This window comes from Phyllostomus discolor, chromosome X, assembly GCF_004126475.2.
Source record: "Phyllostomus discolor isolate MPI-MPIP mPhyDis1 chromosome X, mPhyDis1.pri.v3, whole genome shotgun sequence".
In the NCBI taxonomy this organism is placed as follows: domain Eukaryota; kingdom Metazoa; phylum Chordata; class Mammalia; order Chiroptera; family Phyllostomidae; genus Phyllostomus; species Phyllostomus discolor.
In genome coordinates, this window is record NC_050198.1 from 77,796,223 (window position 1) to 77,818,619 (window position 22,397).

The 22,397-nt window shown below is 33.3% G+C and overlaps 1 pseudogene; it reads right to left on the bottom strand.

Moving 5' to 3' along the window:
• Positions 1-9,940: 9,940 nt before the first annotated feature.
• On the bottom strand, positions 9,941-21,285 carry LOC114505508 (annotated as a pseudogene).
• Between the last annotated feature and the right edge of the window lie 1,112 nt (positions 21,286-22,397).

Below are 22,397 nucleotides of genomic sequence, written 5' to 3' on the forward strand. Positions count from 1 at the left end.
GGGCTGAGGGGTTGGTCTGGGGTTGGGGAAAAAGGCAGAAAACTGTACTTGAACAAATTTTTAAAATGTGAAAAAAAATGTTTCGCCTTCTCAGGACTGCTTTTCCTATGTCCCACAGATTTTGGGTTGTTATGTTCTCAATGTCATTTGTTTCAAGGTATCTATCTTTTTATTTCTTCCTCTCATTGTCGACCCATTCATTGTTTAATAACATGTTATTTAGCTTCCACTCCTTTGTGTGTTTTTCAGTTTTCTTCCTGTGATTGATTTTTAGTTTCATAGCATTGTGGTCAGAAAAGGTGCTCAATATGATTTCAATCTTAAATTTATTGAGAGTTGTTTCAGATCCTTGCATGTGGTCTATCCTAGAAAATGTTCCATGTACACTTGAAAGTATGTATATTCTGCTGCTTTGGGGTCAAATGTTCTGAAGATGTCAATTAAACTTATTTGATATAGTATGGCATTTAAGGCCACTGTCTCATTGTTAATCTCTCTAGAGGATCTATCTTTTGAAGTCAATGAGATGTTAAAATCCTCTGCTATGACTATATTTCTGTTGGTCTCCCCTTTTATGTCTTACATATTTACAAGATTTTTTTACATATTTAGGTGATCTTTAACGGTTGAAGAAATGTTTACTAGGGTTATATCTTCTTGTTGGGTTGTTCCCTTTATTATTATTAGTGTCTAGTTGCATTTTTATATGCCTAATGAACTATCATAAAGTAAAATTAAGAAAATAATCACACTCACGATTGCTTCAAAAAGAATAAAATACCTACCTAGAGGTAAATTTAACCAAAGATGTAAAAGACCTGTACTTAAAAATTATATGATATTGAATAAAATACAAATAAGTGGAAGCACATACCATGTTCGTGGATAGGAAGAGTTAACATCATTAAAATGCCTGTACTACCCAAAGCAATCTATAGATACAATACAGTTCCTATCAAGATTCCAATGATGTATTTCAAAGACTTAGAACAAACATTTAAAAAATCTATATGGAAGCACAAAAGACCCTGAAATGCAACAGCAATCCTGAGAAAAACACAAAGTTGAAGGTACATGATATCAAAATATACTACAAGGCCACAGTAATCAAAAGAGCATGGTACTGGCATATTAACAGACACATAGATCAATGGAACAGAATAGAGAGCCCAGAAGTAAACCCACACCTTTATAGCCAATTAATATTCAACAGAGGAAGAAAGCACATGTAATGAGTTCAGATAGTTTATTCAATACATGTTGTTGGGAAAATGGACAGATATGTACAGAAAAAAAATGAAATTAGAGTACCTTTTTATACCACACACAAGAATGCATTCAAAATGTATTAAAGACTTAAATGTTAGAACAGAAACCATAAAAATGCTAGAAGAAAACATAGGCAGTAAAATCTCAGATATTGCTTGCAGTAATATTTTTTCCTGATCTATCTCCTCAGGTAAAGGAAAAAAAGAAAAAAAATAAACAAATGGGACTACCTCAACTAAAAAGTTTTTGTACAGAAAAGGAAAACATCAACAAAATAAAAAGACAACCCATGGAATGAGAGAACATATTCACTGATACATTAGATAATGCTTTAATATCCAAAATTTATAAAGAACTTATAAAACTCAGCCCTGGCTGGCGTAGCTCAGTGGATTGAGCGCAGGCAGTGAACCAAAGTGCCGCAGGTTCGATTCCCAGCCAGAGTACATGCCTGGGTTGCAGGCTATAACCCCCAGCAACCGCACATTGATATTTCTCTCTCTCTCTCTCTCTCTATCTCCCTTCCCTCTCTAAAAATAAATAAATAAAATCTTAAAAAAAAGAACTTATAAAGCTCAACATGAAAAAAACAAACACTCCAAATAAAAAATGGACAAAGGACCTAAATAAACACTGCTCCATAGAGGGCATACAGATGGCCAATGGACATATGAAAAGATGTTCAACGTCACTAATCATCAGAGAAATGCAAATTAAAGCCACAATGAGGTATCACATTACACCTGTCAGAATGGCTATCATCAATTAATCAACAAACACCCTAGTGCACTGTTGGTGGGAATGGAGATTGGTGCATCCACTGTGGAAAGCAGTATGGAGTTTCCTCAAAAAATAACAAATAAAAAATGGATCTGCCGGTTGACCCAGAGATCCTACTTCTGGGAATTTATTCAAAGAAACCTGAAACACTAATTTGAAACAATATGAGAAACCCAAAGAAACCCAAAATACTAATTCAAAAGTACATAAATACCCCTCTGTTCATTGCAGTGTTATTTACAATCACCAAGATATGGAAGCAGCCCAAGTGTCCACTGGTAGATGAGTAGATAAAACAACTATGGTATATATACACAATGGAATGCTACTCATTTATTAAAAAAGAAGAAAATTTTACCCTTTATGACAACATAGATGGACATTGAGAACACTATACTAAGTGAAACAAGCAACTCAAAGGAAGATAAAGTCCATATGATTTCACTTATATGTGGAAAATAGTGAACAAACTGAACTAACAAGCAAAACAGAGACAGATTCATGGATAACAGAACAGAGGACAGCTATGGGGGTGGTTCAGTGGTGGAGGGACAAAGCAAAAAAGAAAAAAAGACCCGTGATCATGGACAACAGTGTGGTGATTGTGGGGTGCAGTAGAGAATAATGGGGACAATCTGCAGAGAGATGGTTGGACTATATATATACAGAAAACTGAGACTGATCAGAGAACACACAAAACACAATGAGTTTGACTTATAAACTATCTATGATGTCTAGTTATCGTTTCTAAAAACCATTTTCAGTTCCTTTGTAATCATGTCCATTCAAATAAGCAAGCTTGAGTTATTGTTACTGGTAATTAAAAAGTCTTGGACTAGAATAGTATTCATTTTTATGATGGGTGTTTTTGGACCTTCTCAACTACCCCAGAAATGAAAATGTTTGTTTGGATACTGCTTGCTTAGAAGGTAATAAATCATTTGCCTATCGTGTGAGGCAAAACCTACAATATATGCTGTAGACTCCCAAAAGATATTGAGTGGATTGAACAAATGTTTAAAGTTTGAACTCATACAGTAGTAACACAAATAATATTATGGGATAGTGGAATTTAATTATGGTATTATGGCATTTAACCCCAATATAATCCTACACTTATGAAAATTGATTCAAAGTAGCCAGAGCATATGTAACTAGTGCATAGTGTATCAATTTGTATAACAGATATTTTAGGGGTCATTCTTAATTAATATATAACTAGTAAGCAAGATTCTTCTTTCCTTTAAATAACTCACTTCTCATTATTTATTCAGGTAGAGATAGCTAACATAACATAAGTAGCTAAGGCTTAGTCAGTGCCTGTACTAGTGTATATTTTTATTTAATGTTTATCAAACAGATGAAGTTACTCAGGATCCAAGGCTAAATATTTATTTTGTAAAGTGCTCTAGTTTTCCTCTGTAAGGTTGATATTTTTTTCTGTTTCTAGTAACTGCACTATTGGGATAGAGGAGGTATATATTTAACCTCTATTCTTTAAGAAATGCTTTTACTTTAGATTTAATATTTCTAATATTGTGTATAGTACAATTGTGGACATAAAGGTTATGACTAACTCAACCCTATTAAATAAAGTGCTGCAAAGATAATATCCTTTTAAATCCTGTTTGTGAAAATTTCCAATAAGTACTAGATTCTAGATTCTATATCTGAGTATGGGGACTATAAGTGCCATTTTGCATCATTGATTTCTTCTCTATGTGAAATGATTTCTCACTGATTTATATAGAATAGCTTTACAAATAATATGCTCTTTAATATGAAGAGAGTTACTACCTTCAGTGTACTATGTTGAATCAAAAGGATGAAGTATGAATAGAGGAAACATGTCACTTCACTTTTTCAGAAGAATTTAACTTATTTTCTTTAAGCATAGGTATGAATAAACAGATTCTAATTTAGGTAAAACTAAACCTCACTACTTGATACTTTAGACTCCTATTGAAGGATAATTATTCAATAATAAAAATAACTTAAAGTGCATTTAATGAGGCTTTCATGGGTAGATCATTCTCCCCATTCCATGTTGTAGTTTATTTTTATTGAAATAAAATTCACGTACCATAAAATTTATCTGTTTATTATTCGATCATTTTTTAGTATTTCAACAGATACGTTCAAATTGCCACTTTTACAAATTTTATCAGTTCAAAAAGAAAACCTAAACCAGCCCTGGCTGGTGTGGGTCAGTGGATTGATTGCCAGCCTGCAAACCAAAGGGTCATGGGTTCAATTCCTAGTCAGGGCATATGTTTTTTACCCCTCCTGTCCCCTATCTCTAAAAATAAAAAAAAATAAAATCTTTAAAAAAGAGAACCTAAACTATTTAGATGTTATCTCCATATACCTTCATTCCTTTAACCAGACCTAATAAACCACTTTTCTCTATCTGTACAGATTTACCCTGTTTTGTACTGTGATACAAATGAAATCATATAATATGTGGTCTTTATTTTTTAAAAGATTTTTTATTGATTTTTAGAGAGAGGGGAGGAGAGGGACAAAGAGAGGGAGAAAAACATCAATGTGTGGTTGCCTGTCATGTGGCCCCCACTAAGAACCTGGCCCACAACCAAGGCATGTGCCCTGTCTGGGAATGAACCAGCAAACCTTTGGTTCGCAGCCTGCACTCAATCCACTGAGCCACACCAGCCAGGACCATATGTGGTCTTTATAAGTGGCTTCCCTCACATGGTATAATGTTTTCAAAGTTTGTAAACATTGTAGAATCTAAAAATATATATTTCATTCCTTAGAACTAAATAATAGTATCTTTAATGAATATACCACTTATTTATCCATTCAACTGATAATGGATATTTAGATTATTTCTACATTTTATTTATTATGTTATCATAAATATTCATTAGAAATTTATCAGGGCAATATATTTTGATTTCTCTTGAGTTTATCTAGGAGGGGAATTGGTGTCAAGTATTATAACACTACGTTTAATTGTTTAAAGAAGTGCCAAACTTCTTTCCAAAGTTACTTCAACATTTTACATTTCTACTGTGTATGAGGGTTACAGATTTGCCTCATGCTGGACAGTACTTGTTATTATCACACTTTTCTTATATTGAGACTTTATTTTACTGCAGTTGTTTTAGCTTTACAGAAAAAAATTGTGTAAAAGGTACAGAGATTTTCTATATAGCCCCTTCCTCCACATATACATAGCCTTCCCCATTATATAATATATACAGAGAATATGCATGGTCTGTCCAGAAGGTATTCAGCCATGTAATATGGAAAATAGAAACATTCACTGAAGAAGATGCAAGATACAAGCAACAGTGTACATAGGACAATGACACCTCAGTCCCCTTCAAAGTAGGCACCTGGGGACCACATACAGTTCTCTCAATCACCATCAGCTGCTCCATAGTATTTCCCTGAATTTCATCAATGGTCTGAAATCACTTCCCTTTCAAAGGTGATTGTAGCTTTAGGAAAAACCACAAGTCCCAGGGCACCAAATTTTGGCTGTAGGGGGATGAAAAACCTGGGTGATTTGATGTTTCACCAAAAATCTCTGCATGAGACATGATGCATGAGGGGACACATTGTCATGATGAAGCTGCCAATCATGAGTTGCCCACAGATGCGGCCTTCTGAATCATCCAAATAGATTCTGTGGAGGACTTTTCAAGCTTAGTACAAAATTTGATGCAGATTCATTGCCCTACTTGCTCAGTCATTTTGAATACAGCAGCCACACAGTACACATGCCCACTCAGTAACCTCTACTGCTCTCACTGACCAGTACAGTGAAGTCATCATTGTTCACACATGAACATTCCAGTCCACTCTTTTTGGCTGTAAGGTTACATCAATGTCACACAAACTGTTCTTCTTATATTTGCAATGGCTAGATTTTTTCCAGACAGACATCACTTTGTGTGTGTGTGTATGTATGTATATACAAATAATGGAAATTATTCAACCATGAAAGCAAATGATATCTTGCTATTTGCAAAAACATGGAGGGAACTTGTGGGCATTATACTAAGTGAAATAAGTCAGAAAAGAAAAGACTAACCCTGTATGACTTCTCTCGTATGTGGAATATGAAACAAACAAAAAAAAAGGGAGTCATGAACACAGAAAGAACAATAGCAATTGCCAGTGGAGTGTGTGTTTGTTGGGGGTGAGTTGGTAAAATGAGTGATGGGGTTAAAAAGTACAAACTTCCAGCTATAAAATGTACATCATGATCATGTAATGTATAGCAGGGCTACTACATTTAATGATACTGCAATGTATATTTGAAAGTTGCTAAGAGAATACGGCTTAAATGTTTTCATCACAAGGTAAAAAATTCTTATAACTATGTATGGTGATGTATGTTAACTAGCCTTGTGATTATCTGGTAATATATACAAATATCAAATCATTATATTGTACATCTAAACCAATATAATATTATGTCAGTTATATCTGAAATTCTACTTAGCTCTATTTTTAGAAAAGACCAATAAACAAATGTCAAATGAAGTAATATGAAGGGTTTTTAAATGATGAAATATGGAATAAATGAAATAGAACAAAAATAGGCAAGTTATGCTGTCCCCAGCTCCATGTGGAGTCCCCAGGTGTCCCTTTGAATCTTTTGAACTCCCATGAGTTTCACTTTGCAATTTCCAAGGAGCAGAATAACTCCTTGGAAACTCCAGGATTATTTCAAACAATAAAATCAGAGGCTCTAGTATCTGGCAAAAAGAGGTGAGACATCAAAATCTCAATACCTATGTATGTATATATCCTCTGCAAATACAATATGATCAATAAGAACAGCATATGAAAGTACACATAAACCACAGCCTCTAGATTACTAGAAGGTAGAGAATATCATAAACTTGAAATTACATTTACATAGAGAAATAAATAATAAATTCTAAGAGAATTTCTGCTCTGAGTACAAGACTATGAATACAGAGAGCAAGGGAGAAGGCTTAAGAGATTTTGTGACATACAGGTGAGAGTATTGGCAGAATTAATGAAGGAGGGACAAAATTATCCTCAGAAATGAAATATCCAATGTTAAGAGCCAAATTATTAAACAATGGCTTGGCTCTTGGTAGTCCACTACACCAGATACAAGGGTGGAGCATAAAATTATAATGACATTGAAAGTGACAGTATTAGAGAAGCTTTATTCTGAGGGAGGAGATAGAGAATGGGGCTGTGCTTTTGAAAATTATAATAGTGAAAATAAAGGAAAAAATAAGAAAGGAAAACAACAGAATCCTGAAAATGGAAGAAAATATTTTCACAACATTTTTTACTCCTACCACTCCCACCATTAATCTTTTATTAAATAAATAACATTTCAGTAAAGCAACAGAAGAGAGTGTGCTTCAAGTATAAACTCTGTCCATGACATGAGTAAGAATTAGAAAACACACACACATGTGCAGTGAGAGAAAAGGAGGGAGAAAGAAAGAGAGAACATCTCTGCACAAGGTGACTGGGCAAATAAAACAGGTAACATGAATAAAAATATTTCAACTGATGAAAAATTGCCATCCCCAAACAACCACAAAGAAAAAAAAATGTAGTGCATACTTCTAACTAAACTACATGAAAGTATTTTGACATCTATCTCTAAAACCTATCTTTCTTTAAACTTGTACATTGAAAATCTAATGCAGAAATCAATTTTACAAAGGAAGAAATTCAAAGAAGGTTAAATTCAGAAAAAATTATTAAATTAGAGCAATAAGTGTATTTTATAATGCTAAAAGCCACTCTCATAATGAAGACAGAACAGAAATTAATATCTATGTATAATATAAACTTAGACAGTAATGGTCTATTTAAAGGTGAAAATACAGGCAATACATGGATAAATACATGAAAACTTTAATAATGAGAAACATCGATATACCACAATCAGTATAAAATAGAATGAAAAGATATGAATAGGTATGAGTATAGGAAATAAAAACAGCATAATTAATAGAGTATATTTTATAGATACATATTAAACACTACTGTATAACAATAAACAGTGTATGTTCTTTCATACCACTTGTTATCTCAGATTTGATCACATATGCAGACCCATATCAGGAAAATATCAGGAAGTATCATAAAGATAAAATTTTTAAATATCATCTTGTATAAGATCTGGAAATTAAAAATGCAATGCAAAAAAATTGAAAATTACCTTTCCCTATAAATATTAAACAATTTTTGGAGCAAAGGAAAATTGCAGCCTTTCTAAGAATTAGTGATAATCATAATAAATGAGGTACATGTGAAGCAGTTACCAGAAGGAAATTTGCAGTTTACAAACATATAAAGTACACTTAAAAAAATATTGTTGTTCCATTACAGTTGTTCCTATTTTTCACCCATCATTCTCCTCTGCCCTACCAAAACCATACCTCCCACATTCAATCCTCCTCTATCCCATTGTTTTTGTCCATGGGTCCTCCATACATGTTTTTAATGCTATTTGGGAACAAACAATCAAAATGGGGCATTCTACAAAGCAACTTTTAAATAATGAATTTAATTTAAAAACAAACAGGTTTTTTAAATGAAAGGAAATCGTACAAATAACCCAATACTATGAATGAATCTTAGTTGGAACTTGGTTGAACAAAACCAAAGATGGGTTCTATTTTATGATAATTGGGAAAAATGAATAGAGTAGAGGATATTAGATAATATGTTATTTCTTTTCTTAGGTGTGATCATGATAGTGTGGTTATATTCGAGAATGTTTTAATTTATAGCAGACTGATGCTGAAATATTTATGTAGGAAGAGTACAAAGTAAAATATAGCAATGTTGATTGTTGTTGAATCTGAATGGAAGATATATGGAGGTGAATTTTTTAAACTTTTGTGTATATTTGAATAATTTGTAAGTATAATAGAACTGAATTTATAAATCACAAAATAAAAAAATATAGAAAGGAAATAAATGTATGCACAATATAGTACCATTTATGTGAGTGCTTTAAGTGTACAATATATACTATGTATTACTTCACACATCAATCATGTGTGGTGATATCACATGCCAATTTCAGGTAGTGATTAATTCTGGAGAAGTATATGGCAGTGATGGATGGGGGTGTGGTGAGGCTTATGTTTCAATTCCTTAATAAAAATAGAGGGAGAAAAGGATCTTCAGCAAATAGGGCAAAATGTTAATCTTTGTTAAATGTAGCTTGTGGTAATTACTATTTGTTATAATATGCTCTATATTTTCTATGTTTAAACACTTAATAATTAAATATTCTAGCTTAAAGTGTCTCCATATAAAATATAGAAGATAGTGAATATAAAACTAATACAATAACTGTCAAGAATTAAAAAGAGAGAGAATATGAATCTAGATAAAGTAACTATGCAAGCATTCTGCACTGCTGATAACTTCCTGAATTTTTAAACAGGAAAGGAATGGAATTCATATTCTAGAAGGTTAGTACAGTGCATTCTTACTACAGAAGCAATGTTTGTCTTTGGATGTTTTAAAATTTTATCATGCTGAAAATGCCAACTTTGTTCACAATAAAGGAGCCATGCAGATAATTTCACAAGTTTTATATAAATGGGATTAATGCAGTTATATGCAATAGTGTGCTGAATCTGGTTCATACTGGATCAATAAGGTTGATTGTGCACATTTCAGAGAGCTGGCTTGCTAGCATACCACTCCTTACATAGGAATTGAAGTGATGAGCTGGTAAATGTCTAACAACTGATTTTCCTGGGGATAAAAGCTTTTATTTGTAATGCTTGCCAGTTTCTATGGTCTATATATTTCTACCATGTCAATTTTAAGCTACCAATGTGACCTCACTAAACTCGTGGATTTGGGAATAGAGACACACAGTGAACACTTTTTTAAATCATATATATCACTTGGAAGAATTATTAGGGTAGATCACAGGGAATTCTATTAATTGATCTCCATATACCAAATGCCTGCTAATCTACTCTTGCTATGATCAAAATAGTCATCATGAACACCATAATGCAAAATATCCACATGAAGAATCAGTCTATGACTTTTGCAATCTTCTTCCATTTACTCCCCTTGCAATTGGTGGCCTTGTGGTCTTTGAGGCACTTGGCAATGTATTTGATATTCCTCATCAGCATTTTGTACCATGCACAGTAACTGTCAGCATGCTGCAGGTCCTCTCCCTGATATCCCAAGTCATTCTTTTTTTTATTATAGTTCAGTTACAGTTGTCTCATCTTTTCCCCCATTGCTCACCCTTATCCCGCTCGCCTATCACTCCCACAGTCAATCCCCCACCATTACCCATGTCCACAAGTTTGTTCGTCCCCTTCTTTCTAGGAAGGCATTTGTTCCTGGCTGTTTTCAGATAAGGCTCTGGAAGTTTGTCATAAACCTTTATGAGGTGATCCTGTTCCTGGTTATGGCAGGGGCTAAGGCAGCTCTCACCCATGTCATAGACAAATAAAATCCTGGATGTGTATTTCAGTATAACCACCCTGGCTCAAAGTGGCTCTAGCCAGGCCTCAGCCCCACAGAAGTGTATATTCATCACCACAATGATCAAGACAGTGGAGGCTGTGATCAAGGCCATCATGGCTATATAGTATTTTCCTACCAGAGGGACATTTTCTGAGTACAGTATGATCTCTGCCACCTTGAGCTGAAATGCAGACATGACCAGTAGGACAGTCACTCCAAGGAGACCTTTTTCCCAAAGGCTGCAGAGAGATAAAAACTCAAGGAAGCCAGAAAAGATATGAGGATACAGAGGATGAGGAGATTGACAATATGGAAGGGGGACCTCCTCTTCAGAAGGAGAGTGAATGTCACATTGGGATAAGGCTCAGAGCAGCAACAATAGGGCATCACATTCTGCATAGCAGGCATGCCATGGATCCCCAACTCCACATCCTCAATGAAGTCAGACAGATCTCTGCACAGTCAACACTTTTAAACCAGTTTGTGTTGACTCCAATACATCACTAGAGCACACTTATCTCAAGCCTTCCTCTCTGACTTTGTAGTGAATTCTAGTGCTACATGGTGGAAACAATAGAGGAGAGAAATCTATCATTTGCAACTGTATCAAGGAAGGGAGGAGTGAAGACAAGGCTGCTTTGATTAATTCACTATATCTGGAATTCCTTACATAGTTTAAGCAGTGGGCAAAAGTAGGTATGCAAAACAGGGCTTATTCTTGTAGTATTATTTATTAATATCTGTGTAATTTATTTGTATTATAACTGTAAACCTACTTTTTCCAACCCCTGTGTGTATGTGTATAATTCTACTCTATCCATTATGCAGGCATTCAGATTATCATTTTACTGTGGTAGAATAATATTGTTTCAATTTTTCTAGAATTTGAAAGAATAAATATTATTGAAAAAATAACTTTGAGAATGGTTAATTCTATAGTTGCAATTTTAAGTCAAAGGAGTTTTGAAATTCAGGCAATTTAGCACAGAAGATGATTGGGCTGGAAAAATATTCTAAAAATAAACTACTCATCCAGATTTTTCTGTTTTGTTGTGTTTTTTAACCTTACCACATGAAAGAAAGGTTAAACACCCATTCAAAACAGACGATTGGCTAATTAACAGAACATAGATGCTGAAAATACACTACATTGTAAAACAGGTTATTTCAAAGTGATTTTCTCTAAGAATAGTAATCTAGAGGACCAAAATGTTATAGTTTCATGTGTCTGAAACTACACAATAAAATTTTAATCACATAAAATCGCATAATGATTTTTATGCATGAATATTTCAACCACCAGTCTTAATATGAAAGACTAGGGCCTGAATGTATATTATTTGTAGAAAATATGGCACAATTTATTTAGAACTACTTGTAATAGAAACTGCCTGTATTTTACAAGTCAATATAAATAAGAACATTGGAGAACATCTTGACATATTTAAAATGCATCTCTATAGGAATACTTTTCTATATAATATTGTCTTAGTAGTCTCTTCAGGCTGATATAACAAAACATCATAGATTTGTTAACTCATAAATAACAAATTTATTTCTCACACTTCTGGAAGATAGAAGTCCAAAATCAGGGTGCCAGCATGGTTGTGTGAGGGTCTTCTTCCTGGCTGTGGACAGCCAACTTCTGGCTGTGTGTTCACATGGTATTAAGCAGTTAGCTCTGTGGGTTCTCTTTTAACAGGGTACTAATGCTATGCATGAAGACTCCACTCTCATAACCTAATCACTTCCCCAAATCCACCTCCTAATAATATTATATTGTGCATTAGGATTTTAACATATACATTTTTGGGGAACACAAACATTCAGACCATAGAGAGTATGAACTGGAATTTGTTACACTTACTAAAGATTTTTGAATGTCCCATAGCTGTAAATTATACCATGTCCCTAACCAATGTTAGGAATGATATTGCAGAGATAAAAATAAGGTGTACATGTATTTATAGACTCCTCAACGACATTTTCTCTTTTAGTATCAAAGTCTGATTTAAAGTATATTTATGGTAATCAAAGTTCCTGAGAAATATTGTCTCCTTAGTAGAATAGAGTGGTTACCTATAGAAAGCTTCAGGCCTAACATATAAAACACTTAAACCATCTAACATTAAACATCTTATAAGTTTCTCATACCATACCATAAATTGAGATCTCTGGGAAGTAGACTCTGAAGCCAGATATACCATGCAGGAGGTTTAATAGTTAGTGCTCTTAGAATCAACACCTATAGAGATGACAGGGAGAAAGGAGGATTAGACAGGAGGGATAAATTGAACTGTGATACAGTCCCAAGTAAGGTTTCAGCTGATCCTCCCTGGGAGCTATAGAGCTGGGACCACCCATTACAGTTATCCCAAATAGAAGCAATGGGGCTAGGTCTTTATACTTTCACAATGATCAGTAATGTGATGTAGTCTGGCTCAAGTAAGGGATCCCCAGGTAAGACAATTTACTTCACTTGAGGCAATCTCCAAAGAGGGCTAAGAGTTGAGGCTAAAACCAGGAGTAAGTTCATCATTACTGAGGGGAAGTCTGAGTGCAGCATCACAATCTCTACCACATAACTCTGATGAAATAAGAGAAAGTGGTCACCCTACCAAAGGGTAATCTTTTTTCTCAATAGTTTGAGGGAGGCATCCATTGAAAAGTTTGTCTGCTCACATCCATTCAACTACTGTTTTCTTCTTATGTGAGCATCATTTGATTTAAATTATACACTTTTATGAAAAAAATAGTCACTCTTTTCTCTGAGCTATGTAATAAAGAGTGAACACAATGCAATGAAAAGCAATGCTGATGGTATAAAAATTATTCAGATATTGAATATTTCTACTTAGTTTCTTCTCTGTGAATGACATTAACACAATGCATTGCATGTGCTTTTAATATTATTTGATGTATACACATAAATATTGACTTTTCTAACTGATTCTACAAGATAAATAATAGTCTTCCCAAACATATTGGGCCCAATAAGAAAAATGCAGATCCTTAATATTTAAAAGTATTTACTCTTGATAAATATTTGCATTTTCACAGCTTCCCAGTGCCAGAAGTGCAAAATTCTTCAGCTGTTCATGAGAAGACTAAACAAAGAGGAGGCATAGTACTATCAGTAGACAAACTATAATAATCTGTAAAATCTAGATATACAAAATTAATTTTATTCCTATTTTTAACCCAAAGGCAAGGCAAGAGAATAATATAGCCAATGTGTGTACTCTGCTGTGTTTTGATTGGGTGTTACTGCAGAAAAAAGCCTAGTGGAATTAGCTAAGGAGCAATAAAAAATCTGACAGTAACCAGAGGGGAGAGAGAGGGGGTAATGAGAGGGAAAGAGGGGAAGGGTTTATAGGAACAACTATAAAGGACACATGGACAAATCCAAAGGGGGGGTGGAAGCAGGGGAGGGAGGTGAGGATAGCTGGGGTGGGAGGGAGTAATGGGGAATAAATGCAGACAACTGTAATTGAACAACAATAAAATATTTTTTTAAAAAAAGCTTGGAAGCCCTTTTGCAACATATGTTGTATGGGAAAACCACATCAGTGAATTCTCCCTAACAGAGTATCTATTGTATTATATGTATAGTGTCCAAGTTCCCTAATACTATTTATATGATCCTTTTGCAAAATGTTTTTAATCAATATGAAAAACAATAAAAATTCAATTGTTAATTCTTATAATATTATTTCCCACAGTTTGTGACTTTATTAGTTTAAGAATAGCCTTAGATATGCAAAAATACTGTATCCAATTCTGTACATTTGTTACATTAGCTAAGGGATTATAGATATAGATAAATACAGGTATAGCTGTATAAATATAGATATAAATATAGAAATAGATATAGATCTTTTATGACTACTAACTAGAAATGAAAAGCACACTCATGTATTTTTATAGCATTTTCTATTTTCAACTATATTTAAGTGTAATTCAAGTACAATGAACTGCACATATTTAAGGAAAACAATTTGGTAAGTTATGTGAAATGTATAGACCCATGAATCCTTTGCCCAAATGAAGATAAATATTTTCATCATCCAAAAGTTTCTCCATGCCCCTTAGTAATTAATGCCTAAATCCACTCCTGTCTCTAGGCAACCACTGATCTGCTTTCTGTTATTATAGATACATCTTCATTTTATTAGAAGTCTATGCAAATGGAATTATATAGTATGCACACTTTTTGATCTTGCATTTTTCCTCAGCATGATAATTTTGTAACTCATTCATGTTGTTTTATGTATCCATAGTCCATTCCTTTTCATCACTAAGTAGTTTTCTATTGCATGTGTATGCCAAAATCAGTTCATCTATTAATATGTTTTATGAGCATTTGAGTTGCAGTCAAACTTTGGCCATTACAAAGTTGCCTGTAATATTTGTATAGAAGTCTTTATGGAGGCATATGTTTTTCTTTCTTTGGTGTGAATTCCTAGGAAGGGCATGACTGGGCCATACGGCAAGTTTACTTTACAGTTTTTCAGTACCAAGGTGTTTTCCAAAACGTATGTAAAACTAATATTTTCACCACCACTATATGAGAGTTCTAGTTGTTCCACATTCATTTCAACATTTGGTACAGTTTGTTATTTTAATTTTTTCATTTGTGATGGTATCTTGGTGTGATTTAATTTGCAATTCATGGATGATTCGTAATGTTCCAACACCTTTTTATGTGCATGTAGGCAATTAATACATGATCTTTTTAAAAAGTATCTTTTAAATATTTTGCCTGTTTTCTTGTAATTAAATTATAAGAGGTTGTATATACATATAAGAAAATATATAAATTTATTTTATATATAAATGATATATACAATTTATAAAAAAATTTGGTTATATTGTATTTCTATATATAACAATTATATATATATATATAACATAATACTATATATATTTAGAGTTCAAGTACTTTTTCTGATTCCAATTACTTTCTCACACTTTTAACATCACTTTTTATAGAACTGAAAAATATTTTGATTATGTGACTCACAAGTTTCAACTCTTTTCCTATTTTATGCCTTGTACTTTTTGCCTTGCATAATAGTAATGTTTGGCAATTTTGTGACCATTTATGTGTTTTATTTATTTTTTATTGTTGTTCCATTATAGCTATCCCCATTTTCACCCCTTCCTCTCCCCTGCCCCACTCGCCCTTCCCACAGCCTCAATCAGTCCCCACATTGTTGTCCCTTACCATGGATCCTGTATACATGTTCCTTGATGGCCCTTCCCCTTCTTTCCCCCATTAACCCCTCCCCCCTGGTTACTGTAACTTTGTTCTTTATTTCAATGCCTCTGGTTGTATTTTGTTCCCTTGTTCTTTTTGTTGATTACATTCCACATATAGGTGAGTTCACATGGTATTTGTCTTTCACTGCCGGGCTTATTTCACTTAGCATAATGCTCTCCACTTCCATCCATGCTGTTGCAAAGTGTAGGAGCTCCTTCTTTCTTTCTGCTGTGTTGTATTCCCTTGTGTAAATGTACCAGTGTTTTTGGATCCACTCATTTACTGATGGGCACTTAGGCTGTTTCCAGCACTTGGCTATTGTAAATAATGCTGCTATGAACATTGGGGCACATAGGTTCTTTTGGATTGGTGTTTCAGGACTCTAGGGTATAATCCCTGCAGTGGGATCACTGGGTCAAAAGGCAGTTCCATTTTTAGTTTTCTGAGGAAACCACACTGTCTTCCATAGTGGCTGTACCAGTCTGCATTCCCACCAACAGTGCACTAGGGTTCCCTTTTCTCCACAACCTCTCCAACACTTTTTTGTTGATTTGTTTATGATGGCCATTCTGACCAGTGTTATAGAAAAGTTATGCCTTGTGGACAGAATGTAGTGGAGTCTTGCTTTTTAACCAATTCTATTAATCTGAATTTATTAATAGGTTTTTTAGATAATTCATATAATGTAATCATTGATATCTTTGGATTTTACTTTGCCAGTTTATAACTTGGGATTTCTTTGTGTGTCCTTTTCAGTGTTTATTGCCTCCCTCCCTTGGTCTGTTTTTTCTTCCTTCCTTTACATTACTAGACTACTTTCGCTATAACAGTCCTTTGATATAAAAAGAACACAACATACTTTTCTTATTTATCCTTAAACATTATGAAAGCCTGACATAAGAATAGTAAGTAGGTCAATCTCATTTTAATAACCGTGCCTATTGTTTCTACTCTGAAAGTTTGATCAATTTTGATTCACTTCTTATACTGACAAATTATGATATTTTAGCAATATTTCTGCTGAAGAAAATGTGAAATGGGAGCAAAAACTATTTGAACATTTATAAGACCTAACAAACATTGAAAACTTATGGACTCAAGATACGAAAAATGACTAAAATTCATAGATGTTATCCAAAAATATGGAACTGCTTTTAACCCTGTGAATATTTATTGTTTCCTTGAGATGCACTAGATATGCTTAAAAGATAACAGAGTAGTTGATAAGCTAATTTGATTAAAGCATCAAAAATTGAAGTCTTCTGTCAGCCAAGAATTGACCAGGTAAACCAACTACACAAATGAAAATCAGTAAAAGAGCCCAGCTTCAACTGTTCTTCATGTTTATCAGTAAATTAAGAAAATTTTGAGTGATACCAACCTCCTGCCAGAACTAAATTTTAATCATCTTTTGAGGAAGATAACATCATCCAAGTCTTAAAAAGTATTTCTACATTTTCTTCATATAAAATGAATTCATTAAATCAAATTAACTGGACACATAGGAGGTGAGAAAAGCATGAACAACAAGAACGATGTGAAAATCAGACAAGAAAAGCAGACACACTGAAGCTCCAGATAATGCAGGTATCAAACGAACTTTTAAATATCTTAATTTGATTAGAGATATTGCATTTTTTGGCCAAGAATTAAAAGCTGAAAAAAATAATGCATTATCGCTGACATTTTTGTTAATTCATCTCATCATCCCTTGTCACATTAAAAAATATTCACTAATCAAAATTTCCTTAAGACAGTGAAAAGCAGCTTTTGGCACAGAATTTAAGTGGGAGCGGGCTGACTCTGGTCCTTGAGCCAAGTGTGGCCCACTGCCAGTTTTTGTTTGGACAACATGATAGAAGTATTTTCACATTTTTAAAGAGTTGAAAAAATAAAGTATTTCAAGCATGACATGTTAACATTATTTACAAATCAAATATCAGTGATCACAAATAAGGTTTTACTACAACACAAAAAATAATGAAAGTTTGAGAATTGAGAATTATAACAACTGATATTAAGAAATTAATGTGTGGCCCTGGCTGGTATAGCTCAGTGGATTGAGTGCTGGCCTGCGAACCAAAGGATCACCAGTTTGATTCCCAGTCAGGACACATGCCTGGGTTGCAGGCCAGGTTCCCAGTAGGGGGTACACAAGAGACAACCACACATTGATGTTTCTCTTTCTTTTCCCTCCCTTCTTCCCTCTCTAAAAATAAATAAATAAAATCTTAAAAAGAAATTAATGTGCAATTTTACAAGAATACTAAAGGTAGCTAAAGGTGTAATCAGAAACTAGAAAATGTGTATTAAAAGAAAATATACATCTAAAGTCTGAGAGAAAAAACAACAAGAATGGAAAATATGTAAGTTGGTAAGAGCAATGAAAGACAGATTGAAAAACTTTTACATATAAGTATAGTCCAAGGTAAAGAAGGATAATGTAAATATATGATAAAATATATAATAAATATTCACATAATAAAATATATTAATATATAATATGTATTTATATAACATGTAATAAAATGTAATAGATGAAATTCTATTATATATAATAAAATATAATAGATGGAAATTCTTTAAAAATTTTGAAAGCCATTAAGTTATAGGTGCTATAATTCATATGAACCTTAAAAAGAATAAATACAAGGTAAGGAACATGAACATGAAACTCATATAAACCAACAACAAAAAGCATCTTAAAAGTTTTAGGAAAGAAAAAATATTTTCAAAGGAGTAATACTAATGCAAGTATCATAAAATATAATAAAATTATCAAATTGCTTGAAAATTAATTGTATGCATAAATTCTACATCAAACAAAGATAACTTCTAAGAATAAATTTGAAATGAATTTTTTAAAGCAAATATTGTTAATCTAGTCACGAGTAGACTCACATTAAGGAAATATAAAAGGTCCTTTAGGCAGAAGAAAAAAGTTACCAGATGGCAGCTTGTCAATTAGGAAAGCAATGAAAAACAATGAAAGGATACATATGTAAGAAAATAAAAATGAGTATTGACTATATATTATAAACTGCTCTGTGTGGCGTGGGCCCAGCTCCCACTTGGAAAGGCAAGTGGAATGTGAGGTCCGGTACACAGGACCCATGCCCATGGACAGGTTCTTCCATGGAGAATCAGGCCTGCATTGTACATAGGCCACTTTGAGACTTGATTTTTGCTACAACTCCTTCACCCTGAATTGAGGCAACAAATGTTTACTGCATATCTTTAAAGTAACTTCCTAAAATCTATGCTAAACCTTCCAAAGCTGAGTGTAACCAGTTCAACCACTTTTCCCTTTACATTTGCAAATATTCTTCTTTTTTGATATAATAGCAACATCATCTCCTTTTTCTGTAAAAGGTAACCACCTAAAGTGAACCTGTGCATAGCAAATGAGGACCATCCTCAATGTAATGTGCCCAGAAAAGCAATAAAAGCTTGTCAGGGCAAGGCTCGGGGCACTATCCCCTTGAGAGAGTAGCCACGCTGTCCCTTTTCCTCCAGAGGACTCTGTAGTCTGTGTAAATTTGTCTGATCTCAGCCACAACACCATGGATCCCATGAGCCAGGGTCCGGATCAATATATCAATAATTATAATTTATACCTAAATGAATAATTCCAGAAGACTTAAGGGAGAAAAGGGAATATCAAATATGAAGAGAATAGAAGGCCAAAGTGAGATGGTATATTTAAACCCAAATGTATCAGTAATTACCTTAAATTTAAATAGACTACATTTTCCAATTAAAAGACAAGGTAATTATGAGTTACATAATATTAAAATATGATTATATACTATTTAAAATGTCTCCAAATTATTAGAAAAACACAGTTTTAAGGTAAAGTTAAGGATAAAATATGCCATGGAATTAGTGGCCAAAACAAAATAAAATAGTTACATTAATATCAGGGAATGTGTATTCTAAAGATAGGGATTTTTTTCTAGGGATAAATAGGAATAGTCAATAATAATTAAAGTTTCAGTACACTATAAATATATAAAAATTCTAAAACTGCATGTCTTTAACAGATCTTTATATTAAAAATAATAAAGTTATATGATCAACTCAATCAAATGAAATGAAAGCATTGATAAAACTTACTATTGAATGATAAAATAACTTTTTAGCAAACTGTTAATAAAAGAAACTCCTTTAATCTTTAAAAACTATAACAAAAATTCACAACACACATCCTACTTCATTGCAAATGTTGCAAATTTTCTCCTTAAGATAAAGAGTGAAACAAAGTTGTCTATCACAACTACTTCTATATTCCACATAATTTTGTATATTTATTATATTCTATAATTTTGTAGTAGGGTACAAAGCCAGTGCCAAAATCAATAAAAAGCAATAAAATATGTAGGTATTATAATGAAAGAAATGAAACTCTCATTATCCACAGACAATATAATTTGAATAAATTATTACAATTAATCGGTAAATTTAGTGTGGTAGCAGAATATGAGGACAATATTTCAAAATAAATTGCATATCTACATCCTGACTTCAAAAAATTAGAACATGAAATTTTAAACTATGCTACTTATAACAGACACTTCTTCAAGTACATGTAAAGACACCTTACAATAACATAAAAATGTTTTAAAAAATACCAAGGAATAAAGTTAATGGAAGATATGGGAAAACTCAATGTAGAAAGCTGTAAAAATATTAGTGAAAAAAATTTATGTAGGTATAAATAAATGGAGCATATAGCATGTTCACTGATTTGAAAAGCTCATTTTTTAAGATATTCTTCCCAAATTTATCTATGCACTCATTACTCTCACAGCAAAATTCTATTATGTCTTTTGTGAAAACTGACATACTTATTATAAAAACTTAATGCTTAGGTAAGGATGAAAATTGACCAAGTCATTCTTGAAGAAGAACAAGGTAGGAGGGTGTAATTTACTAGATGTCAAATAGATGACTAGTAAAAAGAAATTAAAAATGTATAACTATTAAGCAACAGTAATTAAGACAGCATTTTACTGATTCAAAGGTAGACAAATATAACTATGTAACATAATATAGAGTCCAGAAACAAACCTATACATACATGGAGCTTTAGTTTATTATGAAGTTGACATGGAAGACAAGACAGTAAACAAAAAACATTTTGTTAAGTGGGCTGATTCAACCGGATATTAATGTGAAACAAAATGAAACTGAACCCCTAACTCACCATTCACATACACTTTAAGTGAATTGTAGATATTGAAGTAGAGATTAATTAATAAATCTCATAACATTAGTATAGGATAATCATAAATTCATTAAATTTAATTCTGGGAAGAAAAGATACTCAATTTTTTTTTTCTCTCAAGGCCAAGAGAGCAGTTCTGCTTCACCTCATTCATCCCAGCTGCTTGCCTTCTACTGGCCCATCACCTTCCTGCAGTTACCACTCCTCCTTTGAGGCTCACACTGTTCTCAAAGTATACATGCATTTTCTCATTTTCCATATTGGCATAAACCACCCCAGGTTCCTCTCCTGCAGTGTGTTTTTAACATTTTCTTCTACAACCTCTTGTCTGAGGTGACATCATTTATCTCCATGTATTTCTTTTTCTTCCCTCCAGTCTTCTTCAGAAGAAATGTCTCTTCTATTGATCCATATCTCCTCATATCTCATCTAGTTGAATTTCTGTACATGTATATATGTGTCTGTCTCTATATGTCATTCTTTTTCTCTGCCTCCAGACTTTACTAGATCATTTTATTTAGCCCAATAATTTTCAAATCTCTTCACTGTAAAAAGAAATGATGAAACTATTTTTGGGACACCATTGCTCTCAAGCCATCTTTCTGTGTCTCTTTTTACTCCCCAAAAATGATTACTATATTTTATTTATATGTATATCTGCTCAATACACACTCTCTTATTAACCTCATGTAATATAATAATCAGCTAATTACAAAATCCATCAGCAGTCTTTCCTTTCTGCATTGTGAATATCTGTCAACAGAATTTAGTTACCACATATTTAATACTCTCCTCTCCCAACACTTTCCTTTATGAGTTACATTTCTCTTCTAGCTCCCATTCCATTTGATCATATCTGTTTTCTTTTCCAGGTCTTCTGTCTTTATTCACTATTTAATTATAGATGTTCTTCAATGTTTTGATTTTTTCTCCCTTGTCTTTCCAAGCTTCAGTTTATTATTCACACCTCCAGCTTCATTTTCTTATGTGCTTATTAGTTTTAAATTCATATTTTAATACACACCTCAAAATTACTTCAGTGCTAGCTGTTCATTGAGCCCAGTATTGATGGTCATCAAAATTAATAACTTCTTTATCTTGACTCACACAGCACTTCACATGCTACATTTTTAAACATTTCTGTATTTAACTGCTGTTCAAGTACAGTTGTCTCCATTTGCCCCCACCACACCCCTCCACCCCAGCCATCCCCACCTCCCACCCTTTATCCTTATCCCCTTTGGTTTTGTCCATGTGTCTTTTGTACCTGTTCCTGAAAACACTTCCCCCTCCCCCCCCCCATTATCTCCTCCCCTACCCTCTGGTTACTGTAGCTTCATTCTTAATTTCAATGTTTCTGGTTATATTTTG